The sequence below is a fragment of the Leucoraja erinacea genome, chromosome 18, assembly GCF_028641065.1.
Source record: "Leucoraja erinacea ecotype New England chromosome 18, Leri_hhj_1, whole genome shotgun sequence".
Lineage (NCBI taxonomy): Eukaryota > Metazoa > Chordata > Chondrichthyes > Rajiformes > Rajidae > Leucoraja > Leucoraja erinaceus.
This window is the reverse complement of record NC_073394.1, coordinates 28930920-28953767: the sequence shown is the minus strand read 5'-3', so window position 1 is coordinate 28953767 and position 22848 is coordinate 28930920. Positions and strand designations below refer to the sequence as shown.

The following is a 22848-nucleotide window of genomic DNA, read 5'->3' as shown; positions in this document are numbered from 1 at the left end:
GAGTGAAGAATATAGTTCTCAACATTGCAATAGCAAAGAGAGACATTAGCTTGGATGCTGTAGAATCGGTACGGGTAGAACTACGAAATAACCAAGGGCAGAAAACACTTGTTGGAGTTGTATACAGACCACCAAACAGCAGTAGGGAAGTTGGGGGTAGTATCAAACAGGAAATTAGGGATGCGTGTAGCAAAGGTACAGCAGTTATCATGGATGACTTTAATCTATATATAGATCGGGCCAACCAAATTGGTAGCAGTGCTGAGGAGGAGGATTTCCTGAAATGTATACGGGATGATTTTAAAAACAAAATGTCGAATAACCGACTAGAGGGCAGGCCATCCTAGACTGTGTAATGAGCAAGGAACTTGTTGTGCAGAGCTCCTTTGGAAACAGCGACCATATTATGGTTGAATTCTACATTAGGATGGAGAGTGACACGGTTAATTCAGAGACTAGGGTCCTGAACTTAAAGAAAGGGGACTTTGATGGTATGAGACGGGAATTGGCTAGGATAGACGGGACAATTATACTTAAAGGGTTGATGGTGGAGATGCAATGGCAAAGATTTAAAGACCGCATGGATGAACTCCAAACATTGTTCATCCCTGTCTGGCAAAAAAAAATAAAACGAGGAAGGCGGCTCAACCGTGGCTAACAAGAGAAATCAAGGATAGTGTTAAATCCAAGAAAGAGGCAGTTCCACAGACAATGTCCAATGTCCACATTGGGGTGGAGATGAATTGTTCATAATCTCTTGCTTATGGAAAGAATGTTCTGAAACCTGATAACAGAGGGGAAGTAGGTGTCCCCGACTCTGGTGGTGCATGCTTTCAGGTTTCTGTGGGCCAAAGTGCCTGTTTCAATGCCGTATCTCTAAACTAAATTCTATAAGAATGCATTGGAAGCCTTGCTGTGTAGTAAGTACTGAGGTCTCATGCTACCCATTTGTTCCATTATAAGAAACCCAATGACCCCGTAGTTGAAGACAGCAGAGATCACTGTCCAGAGATGAGAACTGGCCACATTTCATAGTTTGTTTTAAACCAGGTTGTTTGGCCACATCTTGCAGCACTGTTGAACCAGACCCTAATTCCAACAGTGGAGCAGTTGTCCCCTGGTTGTGTGTTTGTTGGTCTTTCTCCTCTCCACATTCTCTGTGCATCTAACACGGACACTATCATTGGTTGCTCTGCATTTCATATTGTATCTACCATCATCTACTCAGTCATTCACTCATCCAGACTGCTCTGCAAGCTCTATTCTTGGGTCTGTGTCAAGCCTTTATGCTTGCTGCCTGCCATGCACTTCTGCCTGTGAATTTGTATTTTTAAAAGTACTTTGGGATACGATATTTTCTATGATGGGCTAGAATGGAGTGGCAGTGAAATGGGCAGGAGGGTATATGGAAAAAAAGTATGGTTCTCTGAAAGGGTTACAGCTAAAACTGTGTGATATGCATGCTTATTTTATTCCCATGAAGCGAGGCAGATTAATGTGCTTGATGCCTGATAATCCCCAGAAAAAGTGGCTTCAGTTTGCATGATGGTGGGGAGTCATTGTAGGTAGTGGTGGGGTGGCTGGAAACGGCAGCAAAATAGATAACAAGGAAGCTGACCGATCCCGGGTTGTTTATGACCAGTGGTGGAGGTCTGGAGAAACTAGTCAGAGATTGCAGCCATGTGGAAGAACCAACAAAGACTGGAGGGTGGCAAATGTTGTGCCTCTATTCAAGAAGAGCTGCAGCGAAAAGCTTGGGAATTACAGGCCAGTGAGCCTAACATCTATTGTCGGAAAGTTACTAGAGAGTATTCTGAGGGGTAAAATATACATGATTTATGAAAACGAGGGCTGATTAGGGATGGTCTGCATGGTTTTGTATGCGGGAGGTCGTGTTTCACGAATCTGATTGAGTTTTTTGAAGGTGTGACCTAAATGGTTGATGGGAAAGTGGATGAGAGCAAGTCATTTGACAAGGTTCCACATGGTAAGCTGCTCTGGAAGGTTAGACCCCCATAGCTGAACGGATAGAAAATTGGCTTCATGAAAGGAAGCAGAGGGTGATGGTGGAAGGTTCTTTTTCGGACTGGAGGCCTGTGACGTGTCAGGGTTTGGTGCTGGGCCCGTTGCTGTTTGTCATTTATATCAATGTTACATGAGAACATATATGGCACTATTAGCAAGATTACAGATGATACAAAAGTGGGTGGTATTGTAGATAGAGAAGATGGTTGTTAAAAATTGTAGCAGGATCTTGGGCAGGTGAGCTGAGGAATGGTTGATCGAATGGAATTTAATACAGAGAAATGTGAGGTATTGCATTTTGGGAAGTTTAACATGGGCAGGACATTCACAGTGAATGGTAGAACTCTGAGGAGTGTTGTAGAGCAAAGGGATCTAGGAGTGCAGGTACATAGTTCCTTGTAAGTGCCATCACAAGTAGATAAGGAGGTCAGGATGACTTTTGGCACATTTGCCTTCATCAGACAGAGTATTGTGTATAGAGGCTGGGAGCTCATTTTGCAGTTATTTAAGATGTTGGTGAGGCCACATTTAGAGTATTGTGTTCGGTCTGGTCATCATGTTTTAGGACAGATGTTGTAAAGCTGGAAAGGGTGTACAGATGATTAATGAGATGTTGCCAGGACCTGAGCCATTGGGAGAGGTTGAACAGGCTAGGACTATATTTCTTGGAGCGCAGGAGGATGAGGGGTCATCTTATAGAGGTGTACAAAATCATGAGAGGAATAGATTGGGTAAACACAGAGTCTTTTACCAGAGTAGAAGTATTGAGAACCAGAGGTTTATGGTGAGGGGGGAAAGATTTAATAGGAACCTGAGGGGTCATTTTTGTGCACAAAAGGTGGTGGGTGTGCAGAATGAGCTGCCAGGGGTAGGTAGTTGAGGCAGGTACTACAGCAATGGTTAAGACACATTTAGATGGGTACATGGCGAGGATAGTTTTGAGGGATATGGACAAAACACAGGTGTTGGGGGGGGGGGGGGGGGGGGGGGGGGGGGGGGGGGGGGGGGGGGGGGGGGGGGGGGGGGGTGTAGGGCGAGGGACTATTGTAGATGGGGCATGTTGGTCGGTGTGGACAGTTTGGCCCGAGGGCCTGTTTCCATACTGTATGACTCTGACACTTCGACATGTTCGCGGCATGGAAACTTTCAAGTTCCTCCAAACTCTCGAACAGCATGACAACACTATTGGGACTATCCCAACTTTTAAGAAACAGTTAGGCGGGCACATGGATAGGACAGGTTTGGGGGGGGGGGGGGGGGGGATATGGATCAAGTGCAGGCAGGTGGGACTAGTGAAGCTGGGACATGTTGGCCAGCGTGGGCAAGTTGGGCCGACGGGCCTGTTTCCACACTGTATCACTCTATGACTCAATAACAGTCCCCCTCCCTTTACTAGAAGCCGTTTTCTAGGCTCGGGAAGCTTGGATAATCAGGGTTAAAAATGGAACCCATTTGAAGGAAGACCGACCTCTTGCCTCAGTAATTTAAGTGAATGACCATTCTCCTGACAGTCAGTTCCTCATCCCTTCTCCATTAAAACCAGAAAGGATTGGGTTTGTTTGGTTTACTCTACATCTGATGCAAATCCACCTGTTTGTAGAGTGTTACAATAATCCATAGTTTACCTTTTGAGTTAGTGTTTGGCAAATATTTGTGCATTACTGTTTTTAGTTAAGTCACTGTTGTTTCACCCAAGGTTGGTGCTGTGAATTAATTAGATAATTCCAGCACAAATGAGATGGACCCAATATGTCTCTTCTCTGCATAGTTTTGAGTGGTCTTGTGTGCTGTTACTGAAGCAAGTGGAATGCTTCACTGTCTTCATCACTTTCCACCAGGGACGCCGCACGATTGCCAGCCCTGCCAACAACAGTCGGTTTGTTTTTCCGTCTTTTTTTTTTAAAATGTGTGTTAAAAATCTGTGTAGATGTTCTCCGGTTTGTTTTATGTGGGGGGCGGGGTCGGGTAAACTTTTCTTTCAATTTCTTACCTTGCCGGAGATGCGATTAATTTTCGGATCTCATTCTCCGGTCACTCTGCGGCCTACCATCGATGGAGCTGGAGGGAGGCCTCCTCGGACTGATCTTGGACCCCACCACGGGGCGTGGACTTGCATCGGAGTCGATCCCTTGCCTGGGATCGCTCCAACCACGGCCTGCGGACTTTACATTGCAGAGGCCGTGAATATCGGGAACTCCAACGTCGCGGAAGGTTCGACCAGCCCCGACGCGGGGTTCGATCGTCTGGCAAGGGGGAGCTGACATCCCCTGCAATGCAGGAGCTGATCGCCTCGACGCGGAGGGTCTGCCGCCAGCAACTGGAGTCAAGGTCATCCCGTCAATGAAGGGCTCGAGGCCACCGACCACGGGAAAGCAAAGGGAAGAGATTGAACTTTTTTTCGCCTTCCATCACAGTGAGGAATGTGGTGGAACCACTGTGATGGATGTTTATGTTAAAACGTATTTTGTGTGGTCCGTTGCTTTTTATTTGTATGACGGACTTGGCAAATGAAATTCCTCGTATGTTGCAAAACATACTTGGCTAACAAAGTATTATTGTGATTGTGATAAGCTTTAAGCTCATTAGTTTAGTTTAGAGATACAGCACGGAAACAAACCCTTCGGCCCACCGAGTCTGTGCCGACCAGACATCCCCGCACATTAACACTATCCTACACACAGTATGGACAATTTTTATATTTACCAAGACAATTAACCTACAAACCTGTACGTCTTTGGAGTGTGGGAGGAAACCGAATATCTCGGAGAAAACCCACGCAGGTCACGGGGAGAACGTACAAACTCAGTAATGATAGCACCCGTAGTCGGGATCGAACCTGTACGTCTTTGGTGCGGTGCTGCCTTACATGAGGTGCTGCAAGCGCTGTAAGACAGCAAATCTACCGCTGCACCACCATGCCACCCCAAGTTCAACTTGCTGTTCACCAGTTTTACAAGATACAAGATACAAGATACATTTATTTGTCACATGTACCAATTAGTACAGTGAAATGTGTGGTCGCCATACAATAAAACCATAGTTTTCATTATGACATAATGTGTCATATCTTCCTCCCCACCCCCGCGCTTGGTAGCAAAAATACATTAAAAATAAAGTCACAGCAGTAATATTCAAGTTATAAAAATATCAATGCACTTGGCTGCTTTCCAATTTAAAATTCTCCTTCCAGATGCACATGTGAGGAAATAAATCAAATAATTAGTAAAAAGGCAAGTTAATACTCTGAAATCAATTATCATCATGCATATTTGCAAAGAAATCAAACTTGCTTATTTTTTTCTACTTGCATGTATTACAGGATTAGGTATTTTCTGTGTTTCTTAGTTTAAATCAAGCTAGTTTGAAAATAGACTTTCCGAATTTAAATTCAATTCAGCTTGGGAACATTTAAATGTTTGTAATGTCTCCCACCCCCACTGTCATAATAAGACTTTAACATCCATATCACTATTAGGATTAAGAGGTACAAGATCAGGAATGATAAACAGATTAGATTAAATGGTGGTTAGATGTGAGAAAGGGATCTATAAATTTGTGGTAGTATTTGTCTGATCCAAGGCCAGTGAACTGTTTGTAATGGGTTATGTTTATTGCTATTAACTCTAATGTTGTTATGACCAATGGACCACTTATTATTTCTCAACAGTTTGGTAACTTTATGGCCCTTGAGACAAATTAAAATCTTACAGATGTTAATGAGTTTCCCAAACGTTCTGGATGGGGAGAAGTATAATGGTTCAATGGAGGTTTAATTGTCACATGTGCAAACGCACAGTGAAATTCTTTCTTGCATACAGTCCAGTAAAGTATTGGCATACCTAAGCACCATCCCTGATTCGCAAAGTGTACGGAAATAGTCTACTGAACCCACAGGAAAGGGGCAACGTGTTTTGGCGCCATTTTCGAAATCCAGTCTGTGCTCTAGGTCTTATGAGCGTGGCTTAATCCAGGCAAGCCCCAGGCTGCTGTAGGGCCTCCTTTGTGCCCCTGGGGTGCTTCCCACATCTGACCTTAAGACCCCGTTCCCTCTCCTACCGATTCATGTTCCTCGCCCGTCGCATCTGTTGTCATCACCGGCTCCATCTCTCCAGTCTATGATTTGCTTTAGTTTAGTTTAGGTTAGTTTAGAGATAGAGCATGGGAACAGGCCCTTCAGCCCAGCAAGTTTTTGCCGTCCAGTGATCCCCATACACTAGCACTATCCTACACATCAGGGACAATTTACAATCTTTAATGAAGCCAATTGACCTACAAACCTGTACATCTTTGGAGTTTGGGAGAAAACCCGAGGAAAACCCACGCGGTTACGGGGAGAACGTACAAACTATGTACAGACAGTACCCATAGTCAGGATCGAACCGCCCAGTAATAATAATTCTTTCCAGGCCAAAATGAAATTGCAAAGGGATTATTGATAGGACAAGGTAATAAAGTAAAATACGGCAGATGGAATTAGATGAGTACGGGGTGATGCACTTTGGTTTCAAAATAAATAGAGCAATCATACCCTAAATGAAAAAAAGCGTCAATGCTGTGAAGGATAATTTGTGAATGCAGTCTCACAGGATGTGAGAGGCACTTCCTGCAAAAAGACCTAATGGACATATAAGCTTTGTCCCACGGGATGCAAAATAAGACCTCATTTGTCATTGTGTTAATCACGGGGTTCTACATGATGTTGAGACTTTTATGGAGGGTACTATCTAGATCTGCATGGATAAGTTCCCAAGTGTCAGGGTTTATGAGGAGAAGGCAGGAGCATTGGGGCTGAGAGGGAAAGACAGATCAGCTGTAATTGAATGGCGGAGTAGACTTGATGGGCCGAATGGCCTAATTGTGCTCCAATAACTTCGTTTGGGGACGGCATTGTACAGATTCACAGCAATGCTGCCGAATATGTGAAAATACAACACAGGCGGCTTCTTTTCATTAGAACAGTCCCCTAATACGATGGACATTATTAAAATTCCACGAAAGTAAAATAAACTAGATAGAAGCAGATTACTGCCAATATATAAATCTAAAATGAAAGGCCATGAATACAAAATAAATATAGGAGACTTTGAGCCGAGAATTAAAATGTAAGTCTTTGTTGCTTTAGCGTAATTTACTTTTTTAATGGATTAGAATGTTAATTGCAAACACAATAATTAGATTAAGTGAAATTTAAGACCACAAAGTCCTTGTATGCAAGAAGCGTTCCCTTGTATTGTGGGATTGTGTAAGGCATTTGCAGTCTCAGTCGCAGTGCTGCGAAATCAGTTTCCCAATGGCCATTCCACTTTACATAATTGAACACTGGAGGAAGGAACTACCAGATCAATCATCGAAGAACCTCAATGCCATCCATCCACTCAGATCTGCACATCCAGTTGTGTTTTGTGAGATGATTCCCCAGTGCACTCTTCCACGAGTCTGTCATTTATTAAATGTGCAACGCATTTGACATAACAGGCATTATTTCTTCTTGAATGTGAAATCACCGTGTCCAGGGAGCCGTCATCCTGTCTTACCAAGCTCACTGCTTGGTTCTTTATTTAGAACTATAGAGCCATGCAGCAGGCAAGGTTGTGTGGGGAGCCTGGGTCTTTATTCCTTGGAGCGCAGGAGGATGACAGATCATCTTATAGAGGTGTAGGAAATCACCAGGGGAATAGGGTGAATGCACAGTCTTTTATCCAGGGTAGGGGGATCAAATAAAGATACTTATGTTTAAAGTGAGAGGGGCAAGATTTCATTGGACCCAGCAACCTTTCACTCAGACGGTGGTGGGTATATGGAACAAGTTGCCAGAGGAACGGCACAGTGATGCAGCAGTGGAGTAGCTGCCTTATGCCCCAGTCCCACAGGCGATTCTTTAGGCGACTACAGGCGACTAGGCTGTCGCCACATGGTCTCCGGGGAGTCGCCTGTATGGTCCCGAGTAGTTTCCTCAGTCGCTCAAAGAATGGTAGCGTTTTTCTGGTCGCCGCTGGATTTTGAAATGTTCAAAACTTTTCGACGACAGTTGGCTTGTTGTAAGTTGTCGCCTGGATGACGTAGGCTGTTGCCAGGATGATGTCGGTTATCGCCGGTACTGACTTCGGTGAATTCCATTGGCGATTTCCTACATCGACCGGAGACGGGTACCGGCGACTGAATTGTCTTAACTTTTCGTAGCTTGTCGCGGGTGGACGTAGGTTGTCATAGGTGTGGCCGTAGGTGGATGTCCTAATGGGTTGTCGGTAGCTTGCTGTCGCTTGACGTTGACTAGGTGGTAGGTTGTTGTAGACATTGTCATAGACAGTGTAGTAGGGGGGGGTTCAGTCACCATTTTTTCGGTGACCTGCTATGACTATGACAGTCGCCGGCAGTCACCGAAAAAATCGCCTAAGTGTGACAGGCCCATTAGAAACATAGAAACATAGAAATTAGATGCAGGAGTAGGCCATTCGGCCCTTCGAGCCTGCACCGCCATTCAATATGACCATGGCTGATCATCCAACTCAGTATCCCGTACCTGCCTTCTCTCCATACCCCCTGATCCCCTTAGCCACAAGGGCCACATCTAACTCCCTCTTAAATATAGCCAATGAACTGGCCTCAACTACCCTCTGTGGCAGAGAGTTCCAGAGATTCACCACTCTCTGTGTGAAAAAAGTTCTTCTCATCTCAGTTTTAAAGGATTTCCCCCTTATCCTTAAACTGTGACCCCTTGTCCTGGACTTCCCCAACATCGGGAACAATCTTCCTGCATCTAGCCTGTCCAACCCCTTAAGAATTTTGTAAGTTTCTATAAGAGCGCTAGAGACTGGTTCGATCCTGACTATGAATGCTATCTGTACAGAGTTTGTACGTTCTCCCCATGACAGCGTGGGTTTCTCCTGGGTGTCCAGTTTTCTCCCACATTCCAAAGACGTACAGTTTTGTAGTTTAATTGGCTTAGGTAAAAATTGTAAATTGTTCCCAGATTGTAGTATAGTGCTAGTGTATGGGGTGATCGCTGGTTGGCGTAGACTCGGTTGGCCGAAGGGCTTGTTTCCGCGCTGTATCCTTAAAGTCTAAGGTCTAAATAGAGTGCCTTTCACCTTAAGATTAATTATATTAACACTCCTGGTGCGCTAGATAATAGCGGAGTCTCAGTGCTTACACGTTCAGGGTATAGGGCATCTGTATGGAAAGAAATGGAAGATGCATCCAAAACTCACAAGAGAAATGCCGACAGTTCGACAGACATCTGAGCATCTTCATGTCCACTCCAGGAGCAGAAATGTCATTACTTCTTACACCTCAATGCTTCAGCTAATCTCTATCATAGAGCCCCAAGGTCTTGAATATGTAACAGATAAATGACTCAATAAGGCAAGAGAGAAATGCAAATTTGCAAATCCATACTGCTATCTCCTTACAAACCCACTTTGAATGAATTTAACAGCTGCCCCGAGGGTGCCAGTTCAGCGGTGAGAGCCTTAACTATATTAATAAAAGAAACGAAATATTTTCACAGATCACCTTTCTCCCAGAAAAAAATACACACTTTGCTCGGTTTAATAATGTGCAGATGAATTTGTTTTGAATGGCTGTTGGACAGTTTCAGATTGGAAAAAAAAAAAGCAAATCCAAGGCTCACAATGGACTGATGCATGTTGATATATGTGTGTGGAGGAGGAAAATTAAACCCAGAGGTGAAATATTGCTTCTGTTGAATTATTCACCTGTTCTTTATTAAATTACTGTCACATTGCCGTAGATGAATTTTACTTCTCTTTTCAAAGCAGTTAGCCGGGTCACAGAATCTAACATAGAACATAGAACAATACAGCACAGGAACGGGTCCTTCGGCCCACAATATTTGTGCCGACCATGATGCCAAGTTAAGCCTGCACAGGATCCCTCTATTCTCTGCACTTCCATGTGCCTATCTACAAGCTTCTTAAATGCCACTATCATAACTGCCTTCACCACCACCCTTATCAATGCATTTGCATTCCAGGTCCCCTGTGTTGGGAAAAAAAAACTTGCCCCGCACATTTCCATTAAACTTTCCCCCTCACCTTATATGCTGTGCCCTAAACGGCCATTAAGCCAACCTCCTAAACTAATATCATTTAATAGCACTTAGTCCATAGCCTTTGATGCCTTGGCAATTGACTCATCTGGATACTTATTTCAGTGCTGGGAAAGTACCTGATTCCACTGATTGCTGCAAGAAAGGCAATTTAGCTGCCATCTTGGGCAACTACTATATGTGCATATTTTTAGGTTTCGGTTTAGGATTATTTAGGTCACGTACTAGTTTAGTTCAGTTTAGTTTACTATCACGTGTACCGAGGTACAATGAAAAGCTCTGCGGTGCCTGCTATCCAGTCCGCGGAAAGACTATACATGATTACAATCAAGTGGTCCACAGTGTGCAGATACTGGATAAAGCGAATAACGTTTAGTGCAAGATAAAGTCTAGTAAAGTTGGATGAAAGATAGTCAGATGGTCTGCAATGGGATAGATGGTAGCCCAGAACCGCACTCTAGTTGTTGATAGGATGGTTCAGTTGCCTAAAGACAGCTTGGAAGAAACTGTTCCTGAATCTGGAGGTATGAGTTTTCACACTTCTGTTCCTCTTGTCTGATGGGTGCGGGGAGAAGAGGGAGTGACCAAGGTAAGACTCGTCCTTGATTAGGCTGGGCCTTACTGGCCTTACTGAGGCAGCGTGAAGTGTAGATGGAGTCAATGGAAGGGAGGATGGTTTGTATGATGGTCTGAGCTGTGTCCACAATTCACTGCAATTTCTTGCGGTCTTGCATGGAGCTGTTCCCAAACCATGCTATGATGCATCCCGATAAAATGCTTTCTACGGCACATCTGTAGAAGTTGGTGATAGTTTTGGGGACATGCCAAACTTCCTAAGCCTTCTAAGGAATGTGTGACGGTGTGCTTTCTTGACCATTGCTTCGATGCAGGCCCAGTGAAAGATTTGTTTTGCATGCTATCCAAATGGATCAGATGTACCATATATGAAAAAATCATCCAACTCAAAAAGAATGGATAGAGCAGAGGGGGAGATGCAGATTATAATTGCCAGCATCAGTTCATGGGGTTGAGGTAAATAGGACAGCAACTTAGCTTATGGAAGGATTGTTCAAAAGCCCTATAACAGAGGGGAAGATGTTGTTCCTGAGTCTGGTGGTGCGCGCATTCAAGCTTTTGACCAGGGTGGGATAAGTCTTTGATTATGTTGGTTGCTTTTCCGAGTCAACATGAAGTGTAGATGGTGGGGAGTCGGGACTGAGTGATGGACTGGGCTTTGTCTGCATCTCTCTGCAAATTCTTGCTTTTGATGATGAATTGGAACATTTTGGCCATTGAAACCTACAGAACTATCACCTACTTTCAAGCCTGACTTGGCTGTGTTTGAAAGGAAATTGTGCTCAGTCCTTCAGTGCCAACTGGTAGATCTAACTCCATGTTAAAATGTTTTGTGGAAGCTGCTTTGCTCATGATATCACATAAAGTGTTCCCGACTCTGACAACTTTCAGAGAGAAAGCATTTTGCCTCAGCGTCCCTTTGATTTCACAGATCTCTGCCTATTGATCGGTTTGAGGTGCATGTATTCACCATCAAAAGCACTACATTTTAGCCTTCTGTACCCGAAGATCAAAAGAAAGAGCCAAGAGTGTTTTAGTCATATTTCCTGAAAATGGAACAATGAAATTCTTACTTGCAACAGCACTACAGGTTTAAAACACAGCACTCAACAGATTATACAATAAACAAACAAAAAGGAATGAAGCGTAATAAATAGAAAACACCCCAAAAATGCAAAAACAAAACAAAGTACCTCGTGCAACCCATGCAGTTTGTAGTTTAGTTGGAGTTTGTAATGTTCAATACTGATGTCAATACTAGGGTCATACAGCTTGAAATCAGGCCCTTCGGCCCAACTTACCCACGCCGGCAAACATGTCCCAACTATACTAGTCCCACCTGTCTGCTTTTGTCCCATAACCTCTAAACCTGTCCTATCCATGTACCTGACTAAATGTTTCCTAAACATTGCGATAATACCCGCTTCAACTACCTGTTCCATACACCACTATTACCTACACCACTATTTGTGTAAAAAGTTACCCCTCAGGTTCCCATTAAATCTTCCCCCCCGCTCACCTTAAACTTTATATCCTCTGGTTCTCGATTCCCCCACTCTGGGCAAACGACTCTATGCATTTACCCGATCTATTCCTCTCATAATTTTATACACCTCTATAGGATCTATGGCAGGAGAGATATGAAAGCAGGGCCAGGGTGATGTCGGTCTTTAATGATACTGGCTGCCTTTTTGAAGCAATGCCCCTTATAGATCCCTTTGGTGGTGGGGAGGTCGGTACCCGTGATGGACTGGGCAGTGTTCAGCACTTTTTGTAATTTAGTTCCTGGGCATTTGAATTGCTGAACCAGGCCGTGATGTGACCATTCAATGTGCTCTCTATCGTACACCTATCGAGGATCAAGAGAGTTTTCATCCACATACCAAATCTCCTCGATCTCCTAAGGAACTTGAGGCTTTGATGGGGTTTCTTCATGATTGCATTGATGTTCTGCGTCCAAGACAGATCGTCAAAGATATGCACGCCCAGGAACTTGAAGTTGTTGACTCTCTCCAGCACTGACCCGATGATCCAAACTTATATATGGTCCAAGATCTGGTCCAAACATTTCCAACATCCAGCAGCTGAGATCCTCCATCATGTTCTGGTGGACCTCCTCTACATTCTCTCTGAGAGCTTCCTGAAGTCTGATGGCCAGCACTTCTGACAATGCTCCACCTGAGGCTCAGTCAGTGATCTCTAACTGCGTTAACTTGCCGAAATTAAGGCTGTACTGTACCAAGACAGCATGAAGTGTAGATGGAGTCCATGGAAGGCAAGTTGGTTTGTGTGATGATCTGGGCTGCGTCCACAATTCTCTGCAATTTCATGTGGTCTTCGATGGATCTATCCATGTTCTCCGGTGATGCCGCCTGAACCACTGAGTTACTCTAGCACTTTTTATTTGACTTGGGTTAATATTGGGCAGTGCACTATTACACCACTGGGGGGAGCTCATTCTGGAAGTATTCTTTGTGGCCATCGGCAAGTTCGATTCTTTGCCTGCTCTGGAAATGGCCACTTACAATGATTAATAATGTCATTATCATTCATCCACTTATCCTGAAATTATGAATCCTGACAGTGTGCCATGTCATCCTTCTCTAATAATGTAGCCTTCAATTAATACTTTAGATTTGCTATTTAAATGCAGCGGTTGGCAGTGTTATGATTAATTGGTTTTCTTTGGGGTTCTAATGTTGGAGTTCAATAGACACAATGTCTGTGATTAGATATCTTCTGCCTATGTCACAGTTCGTTATTGATGATAGATGGAATATCATATGCAGCAACCAGAAAATACAGTAGGCAAGATATTGATCCTAGGATGAGCTGCTTACTAATAACACCAGAGATATGTTTAAGTCTGCTTACTGATTTAGATTAGATTAGATTAGAGATACAGCATGGAAACAGGCCCTTCGGCCCACTGAGTCCACGACGACCAGCGATACCCGCACACTAACACTATCCTACACACACTAGGGACAATCTACAGTTATACCAAGCCAGTTAGCCTGAAAACCTGTACGTCTTTCGAAAACCAGAGATCCCGGAAAAAACCCACGCAGGTCATGGAGAATATACAAACTCCGTACATACAGCACCCGTAGTCAGGATCGAACCCAGATCTCTGGTGTTGTAAGGCAACCATTGTACCTCTGCGCCACCGTGCTGTTGTATATGTGGGAGAAGTACATGTGTGCCTAATGTTGGCCTCCCTGGGACATTCTATCCAGGCCCAACAGAGGGTTATGTTAGGGATTATTCAAGGATTGTAAATTTACTATCTACACACACTAGGGACAATTTTTGCATTTACAAGCCACATAACCCAGAAACCGGCACGTCTTTGGAGTGTGGGACGAAAACGAAGATCGCGGAGAAAACCCACGCAGGTCACGGGGAGAACAAACAAAACTCCGTACAGACAGCACCTGCAGTCAGGATTGAACCCGGGTCCCTGGCGCTTTAAGGCAGTAGCTCTCCACTACGCCACCATGCTGCCATAATGTACTGATGATCAATATCTGATTGCATGTTCCAATTGCACTGAAGGTTTGGGGGTCGGCAAACTTGTCCAGCTTACACTGCCCCCAATATCTGTTTTTTAGCATCAAAGGGCTCTCCCTCACTAATTACTTTCCATTATTAGGTTTTACATCTCCACCCTGACAATTCATGAACTTTCACTTCTGGCATAGCCGTGGAGCGAAACTGGAAAGTTGGGCAAGAGGCATCTGTGTCATTGGCGCCTTAATTCAACTGTTGCTGTAATGATAGGTCAAAGTAATTAACCTTTAAGTTTCTGAGAAAGAAGTGATTTGTTCAAAATCTGCTGCAGAAGCTACCAGAGAAGTAGCGGGTGTCTGGAATAGTAAAACAGGTTAACACTTCAGGCCGGTCTTCTCTTTAGAATGGTAATTATGTTTAAATTACTGAGCAATATTTTCTGCTAAGCTAAATTTGGACTGACGGATTGTGGGTGATTCTGTGTGGTTCTTAAAGGAGCTGATGCTTCAAGAGTGTGCCTTTAGACTTCACGAACTGAAGTTTAGACACTCGTCTTACATGGATAGGACAGATTTAGAAGGATAAGGGCCAAATGCAGGCTGGTGGGACTAGTGTGAATGGGACATGTTGGTTAGTCTGAACAAATTGGGCCGAAGGGCCTGTTTCCATCTTCTATGACTCCATGACACTGCTTTGAGCAACCAGTGATTGAAAATAATGAGGGGATTAAAACAAAACAATTCTCCTTCATGGAAAGTTAATTTACTAGTTGTCAAAATACTGGGAATAGCAAGAAAAGACCCACCCTCAGCACAATATCTATAAAAAGAAACTAAGCATTTATTTTCCAATATCACTGGGAATAAATACTCTTAGCATTTGCTGATCTAACCAAACAACAAAATACTTCACGACTTTATAAACTTCATAGGTACAGTACAGAAACAGGCCTTTTCAGCCCACTGAGTCTGCGCCGACCAATGATCACCCTGTACACTAATATTATCCAACACACTTGGGACAATTTACAATTTTTTACCATTGGCAATTGAACTACAAAGCTGCTCGTCTTTGAAATGTGGGAGGAAACCTGAGCACCCACGTGGTCACAGGGAAAATGTACAAACTCCGTACAGAGCAAAGATCTTATAGCGATCTTTGGTACAGAGAGCACCCGGGTCTCTGATGCTGTAAGACAGCAGCCCCACCGCTGTGCCACTGTGCAGCTCTAGGTGTACTGTACTGGAGATGATGTTTGCACAAGTACATTCACAAATAGAATGTGTTAGGTCTGACACATTTGCATTCATGGACACAGCTCCATTCATTAGTGCTCCCCTCCTGAAAATGGTTTGGAAATGAAGTGGTGCCAGACAGTAACTTTAGATCCATGTTCCTGTAAACGCTTACTGTTGATTGCCGGTGTTAGTTTTGTTTAGTTTAAATTAGAGATACAGGATGGAAACAGGCTTCACAGCCCATTGAGTCCACACTGGCCATTGATCACCCATTGACACTGGTTTAGTATAGGGTTTATGTTCTCCCACTTTCTCATCCACACCCTAGACCAGGGGTGGGGAACCTTTTCATGTTTGAATGCAGCATTAAGTTAGCTGTAATCTAATAAGGCCGCATCCAAGAAACTTCAATTAGATATACTTCTAAATGTACATTATTTTGTTAAAATAGCCCTCATGACTTACTAATGTTTTAATTGTGGCCGTCGGTCTGGGGAGGATTATTTTATTGAATCTTCTTTTACTCTTTAGTATTTGAAATACGTTCATTTTGAAAATTTGGATTCATTCAAAAGGCCGCACTTAATGGCCTAGAAGGCCGCAGGTTCTCCACCCCTGGCCTAGATGTTAGGAGCAGGGGGCAATTAACCTATACCCCTGCACATCTTTGAGGCGTGGGGGGAAACCGGAGCACCCTGAGGTAACCCACGTGGTCAAAGGGAGAATGTAGCAAGCTCCACACAGACAGCACCTAAAGTCAGGATTGAACCTGAGTCTCTGGCGCTGTAAGGCAACCACTCCACCAGCTGACCCACTGTGCCCCCATTTTGTTGCCAAGCCTGCTATAACCCTTTCAGAATGGGGAATGAATTTTAGCTGATTTCCGATTATATAAGTAAGCTACTGTAACTGTCTCATTAAGAACTTAAGGATTAGGAGGAGTAGCTCAACCCTGCTCTACTATTCAATAAGATCATAGCAGATTGGGTCTTGGCTTCACTCCCTTGTCTATTCCACATTAACTTTGATTCCTCCATAGACCAGATATCAGTCCAATCTAGTTTTTAATTTGATTTGTCTTCCACATCCGAGTGTATGGAGAATTCAAAATGTTTACATGCCTTTGAGAGAAGAAATTCCTCCCTATTTCCACCTCATTTTGAAACCCTGTTTCCTATTTGTAGATACCTTCACATGAAAACGCATCCTGTCAAAGTCCACCCTGTCATGTCCCATCAGAACCATGTTTGTTTTAATAACATAATTTCTCAGTTTTTTTTAAATTGTAGTGAGGATACCCATAAACCCTGCAACCTTTCCTCATGTGACATCCTCTGTCCACCAAATCAGCCTAATATAGACACAAATTGCTGGAGTAACTCGTCGGGTCAGGCAGCATCTCTGGAGAAAATGGATAGGTGACGTTTCGGGTCAAGACCCTTCTTCAGACTCTAGTCTGAAAGGTGTCAACCTGAAACATCACCTATTCCTTTTCTCCAGAGAGGCTGCCTGACCCGCTGAGTTACTCCAGCATTTTAGTGTCGAGTATGAAGAAGGGTCGCAACCCAAGATGTCACCTATTCCATTTCTCCAGAGATGCTGCCTGACCCACTGAGTTACTCCAGCATTTTGCGTCAATCTTCGGTGTAAACCAGCATCTGCAGTTCCTACCTCCTTATTGCGTTGCCTATGTGCTAACTTTCTGTGGTTGACATAACGGACCCAGATCAATTTTCATCTCTTTCTTTAAACAATATTATGATTTTCTCCTCTTCCCTGTAGAGGAGGTAGTCTTACCTTTTCCCCTTTCTACTTCATCTGGCAAATGTTAGCCTGCTCATTTTTCAATATCCATTTGTACCTTCCTTACAACTTGCTAACCCATCTACCTTTGATTTATCGGCAAAGTTAGTACAGTACACTTAATCCCTTCATCCGTGTTATTAACATAGATTGTAAATAATCGATGCCCCAGCATTGAACTCTGTTTCATCTTCTTTGTTAGTGTGCCGTGAAAATTATCAAATTATTCCAACTCTCTGGTTTCCGTTAATTAGACAATCCTCCATTATATCACCCTCAATACCACAAGCTTTTACCTTGAGCAATAATCTTTCATTTGGCATCTTACTGAATGCCTCTGAAAGTCCAATCAACGTATCCTCCTTAGCCACTCTGTTTATTGCAACATCAAAACTCAATAAATCTGTAAAATGTGACTTTTCTTTCGTAAAATGATGTTGACTCTGCACGACTGAATTATCATTTTGTAATCATGTTTCTATTACTTCCATAATAATGGATTCCAGCATCCTCCCAATCATAGATTTTTAGTTTAGTGCAGTTTAGCTCAGAGATACAGCACGGAAACAGGCCCTTCAGCCCACCGAATCCGTGCCGACCAGCAATTGCCATTACACTAGCACACACTACACACCAGCGACAATTTGCAATTTTTACCAAAGCCAGTTAACCTACAGACCGTAGGTTAACCTACAGACCGTACATCATTGGAGTGTGGGAGGAAACCGGAGCACCCAGGGAAAGTCCATGTGGTTACGGGGGGAACGTACATACTCCGTACAGTCAGCATTCTTAGGCAGGAACAAACCTGGGTCTCTGGTGCTGTAAGGCAGCAACTCTACCGCTGCAACACCGTCTATAATTTCCTATTTACTGTCTCAGCTCACCTCTCTCTCTGTGTCTGTTGTACAAATATAGACTTAGCTTGTACTTGGTTCCACAATAGAGGGCTAAGCAAAGTTGACAATGTTTTATATTTAGTTTCTTCTGTGTAAAAGTTCTCATATTTGCATCCATGGGCACAGCTAGACATAGCCTTCATTCAGCAGAGCTTTGAAGAAAGGTCTCAAACCGAAACGCAACCTATTTTCTCCAGAGGTGCTGTCTGACCCGCTGAGCTTTTTGAGTCTATCTCCCCCACATGAAAATGTTTTGGAGGCCATTCGGCCCATAGAGTCCATGCCGGCCCTCAGACCAATCCCACCAGTCCTGTTTCCCTGCCCCCAACTCACTTAGTTCCCTATAACCTATTCACTCTCTGGATTCTCCTCACTCTCACTAAACTCCCCACACAGCACGGTGGTGCAGCGGTAGAGTTGCTGCCTTACAGCACTTGCAGCGCCAAAGACCTGGCTTCGATCTCGACTCTGGGGCGGTCTGTACGAAGTTTGTACGTTCTCCCTGTCACTGCATGGGTGTTCTCCGAGATCTTCGGTTTCCTCCCACACTCCAAAGACGTACATGTTTGTTGGTCAATTGACTTGGTGTAAGTGTAAAATTGTCCCTAGTGTGTGTAGGATCATGTTAATGTGCAGGGATTGCTGGACTCGGTGAGCCGAAGGGCTTGTTTTCACGCTCTTTCTCTAAACTAAACTTAACTAAACAAAAGGCCATTTCATACCATCTAATTAATCCTGTTGCACATTTTTGGGATGTGTGAGGAATCTGAGAGGGGGAAGCCTATGAGGCAAGGGAAGAATGTGCACATTTCACACTGATGGCATTGGCAGTCAGGGTCAAACTGACTGCGGCTCGGCACAGTGACTGCTACCCCAAAGTGGAGTGGACTGATGGCAATAGCATCGAGAGGATAGAACGTGGTCAGGACAAAGTAGTATAACCATGCAGTACATTGATATTGTCAGAGATACCAACTTAATTTAACAGTGTGACTAAATCAGCAATTGCAAAGCTCGGTGGCTTTACTATTAATACAGTTTCATATGCATATTACTGCCATCTGGTGGGAGCAATAATATTGTTTACAGCTTTATGGTGACTGACCTTCACCTAAACTGTGACAGAGTGTAAGTAATGAAAAGTCAATAATTTATCAAAAGAATTAGCCCAGGAAAAAAAATGCTATCAAAACATGCCTCGGAGCCAATGATTAATCCTTCACTGATTTGTGTCTTTGTACATTTTCCCTTATCTAAAAATACCCTGTTGTTATATAGTAAAATATGTCAGTACAACAGTGTGCCTGAAACAGCAGTGGTGAGCAGTGTTAGTTGAGGGACAAATAATGGCCAGCGTATTGGAAAGCACATAATACTATCACCATCGAAGGGGGCTATAGGATGTTTACCAACCACTGAAGAGGTAGACAGGATCTCTGTTTAACATCTCATCAACCCTAGTGAATCACTTGGGATAGGATTTGAACATCAACCTTCTGGTTTGGGTTAGGGTGCTGTCTGTGGACTTGGGAACTTGACGATGGAGTAAACTTCAGTCATTGTCGGTCGAGAGGTCCATTGCCCAGAGATGGTAAATGATTTAAGTTAGTGTGGATAGCGTAAACATTGGAGTAACTCAGCAGAACAGGCAACATCTCTGGAGATAAGGAATGGGTGATGTTTCAGGTCGAGGCCCTTCTTCAGACCTGAAACGTCACCCATTCCTTCTCTCCAAAGCTGCTGCCTGTCCCGTTGAGTTACTCCAGCATTTAGAGTCTATCTTCAGTGTATAACCAGCAACTGCAGCTCCTTCTTACACATTTAAATTAGCGTATTCATTCCCAAACAAAATGAGTTGATTATAAAGATGCACATCATGAAAATATCAATGCCATTTTTGATTTTCTGATTCCATACACAACGTGCTACTATTTAATCAGTTCAATGGTTCAGTGATGCTTTTATTGTCACATGTGCCAAGTGCTAACACAGTGAAATTCTTTATCTGACAAACAGTCCAGTAGGGTATTGTCATACCCTTGATCCGCGATTAGCAAGTGCACTGAAATATTCTACTGAGCCCGCATGCAAGAGGCGCCATGTTTTGCCGCCATTTTCATAGCCCATGCTCTGGTTCTTATGAGCGGTGCCTGTTCCAGGCAAGTCCCAGGCTATTGCGGGCCTTCAGCCATCTTCATCCTTGGACGCCACATCCTTCTCGTCGCACGTCTCCCTATCAGGAGCATCATTCAAACCATCTCCTCTATTTGTATTGACACTTTGCAGCACATCCAACTCAAGCAACACTTACAGCACTGGTATCTACAGAATCAGAGAAAATGATGTTGGGAGATCTGATTTTTTTTTTGTCATTTGTTTGTTTATTGGGATGTGAACATTGGTCATTACTTTGTAGATGTAGAATGACAGCAGTAGAAACTTAGAGGAATGCTGCTAAAATAGAGAGTTTGGGTCTTGCAACAAAGAAAGCCTGATCAGGGGATGTGATGGAACTCACAGGGAATGGTGGTTGCAGAACTTTACTATTTGGCACATAAGGGAAATTTTTAAGTCTAGTGTGGATCCCGTAAACATTGGAGTAACTCTCAGAACAGGCAACATCTCTGGAGATTCAGGAATGGTGAGGTTCAGGTCGAGTGCCTTCTTCAGACCTGAAATGGGTCACCCATTCCTTCTCTCCAAACCTGCTGCCTGTCCCGTTGAGTTACTCCAGCATTTAGAGTCTATCTTCAGTGTATAACCAGCAACTGCAGCTCCTTCTTACACATTTAAATTAGCGTATTCATTCCCAAACAAAATGAGTTGATTATAAAGATGCACATCATGAAAATATCAATGCCATTTTTGATTTTCTGATTCCATACACAACGTGCTACTATTTAATCAGTTCAATGGTTCAGTGATGGTTCAATGGTTCAGAAGGAAGGCGGAAGGATGAGGAGAGGCCCAAGGGCTGAGGGAGAACTGAGAAGGGAAGGAGACAGCAAGGGCTACCGGAAATTGGGGAAGTCAGTGTTCATGCCGCCAGGGTACAAACTACCCAAACGGAATATGAGGTGCTGCTCCTCCAATTTCTGGTGGTGCTCACTCTGGCCATGGAGGAGGCCCAGGCCAGAAAGGTCGATTTTGGAATGGGAGGGGGAGTTGAAGTGCTGAGCCACCGGGAAGTCAGGTTGGTTACTGCGGACCGAGCGGAGATGTTCGGCGAAACGATCGCCAAGCCTACGCTTGGTCTCACTGATGTGGATCAGGTGACATCTAGAGCAGTGGATGCAATAGATGAGGTTGGAGGAGGTGCAGCTCAACCTCTGTCACACCTGGAACGACTGCTTGGGTCCTTGAATGGAATCGACGGGGGAGGTAAAGCGACAAGTGTAGCATTTCTTTCGGTTGCAAGGGAAAGTGTCCAGGGAGGGGGTGGTGCGGTTGCAAGGGGGTGGGAGGGAAGGGAAGAATTGACCAGGGAGTTACGGAGGGAGCGGTCTTTGCGGAAAGCAGACAGGGGGGGAGATGGGAAGATGTGACGAGTGGTGGGGTCACGTTGGAGGTGACGAAAATGACGGAGGACTATTTGTTGTATGTGACGGCTAGTGGGATGAAAGGTGAGGACTAGGGGGACTCTGCCCTTGTTACGAGTGGGGGGATGGGGAGAGAGAGCTGTGTTATGGGGTATTGAAGAGACCCTAATGAGAGCCTCATCTATGGTAGGGGAGGGGAACCCCCGCTCCCTGAAGAATGAGGACATATCCAATGCCCTGGTGTGGAACACCTCATCCTGGGAGCAGATGCGGCGTAGACGGAGGAATTGGGAGCAGGGGATGGAGTCCTTACAGGAAGCAGGGTGGGAAGAAGTGCAGTCTAGATAGCCGTGGGAGTCAGTGGGTTTTTAGTGGATGTCGGTCAGAAGTCTATCACCTGCGATGGAGATAGTGAGGTCAAGAAATGGTAGGGAAGTGTCGGAAATGGTCCAGGTCTATTTGAGTGCCGGATGGAAGTTAGTGGTGAAGCGGATGAAGTCAGTGAGTTGTGTGTAGGTGCAGGAGGTGGCACCAATGTAATCGTCGATGTAGCGGAGGTAGAGGCCAGGGTTCATCTCGAACAAGGATTGTTCGACGTACCCTACAAGAGGCAGGCATAGCTGGGGCCCATGCACATGCCCATAGCTACGCCTTGTATTTGGAGGAAATGGGAGGAGTCAATATTCATTGTATATTGATTAGGGAATTGTGAACAGTTCTGGTTGCCCCATTGCAGGAAGGATGCGGGGGCTTTGAAAAGTATGCAGAGGGGAGTTTGGGTGGATTAGAGCATATTAGTTAGAAGGAGAGGTTGGACAGACTTGAATTGTTTTCTCTGGAATGCCAGAGTTTAGGGGAGACTTGGTAGAAGTATATAAAGTTATGGGAGTCATAGATAGGGTAGACGGTCAGAATATTGTTCCCAGCATAAAAAAATCAAATACTGGATGGCATAGCTTTAAGATGAGAGGATCAATGTGTAAAGGAGAGGTACGGGACAAGTTTTTTTACACACAGAATGATGAGTGCTGGAATGCGCTGCCAGAGGTGACGGTGGAATGGGAACTTGCCCCGCTCATCTTCTATAAACTTCCCCGCTCTCACCTTAAACCTACGCACTCTAGTTTTTGACATTTCCACCCTGGGAAAAGATTCTGATTGTCTACCCATCTGTACCTCTGATTATC

The 22848-nt window shown here is 44.2% G+C and overlaps 1 protein-coding gene across 1 annotated transcript in view; it reads left to right on the top strand.

Annotated features, from left to right (window-relative positions):
- Positions 1-22848, top strand: part of LOC129705858 (N-acetyl-beta-glucosaminyl-glycoprotein 4-beta-N-acetylgalactosaminyltransferase 1-like) — a 566730-nt gene that overhangs the window by 452572 nt on the left and 91310 nt on the right. The window lies entirely within an intron of this gene.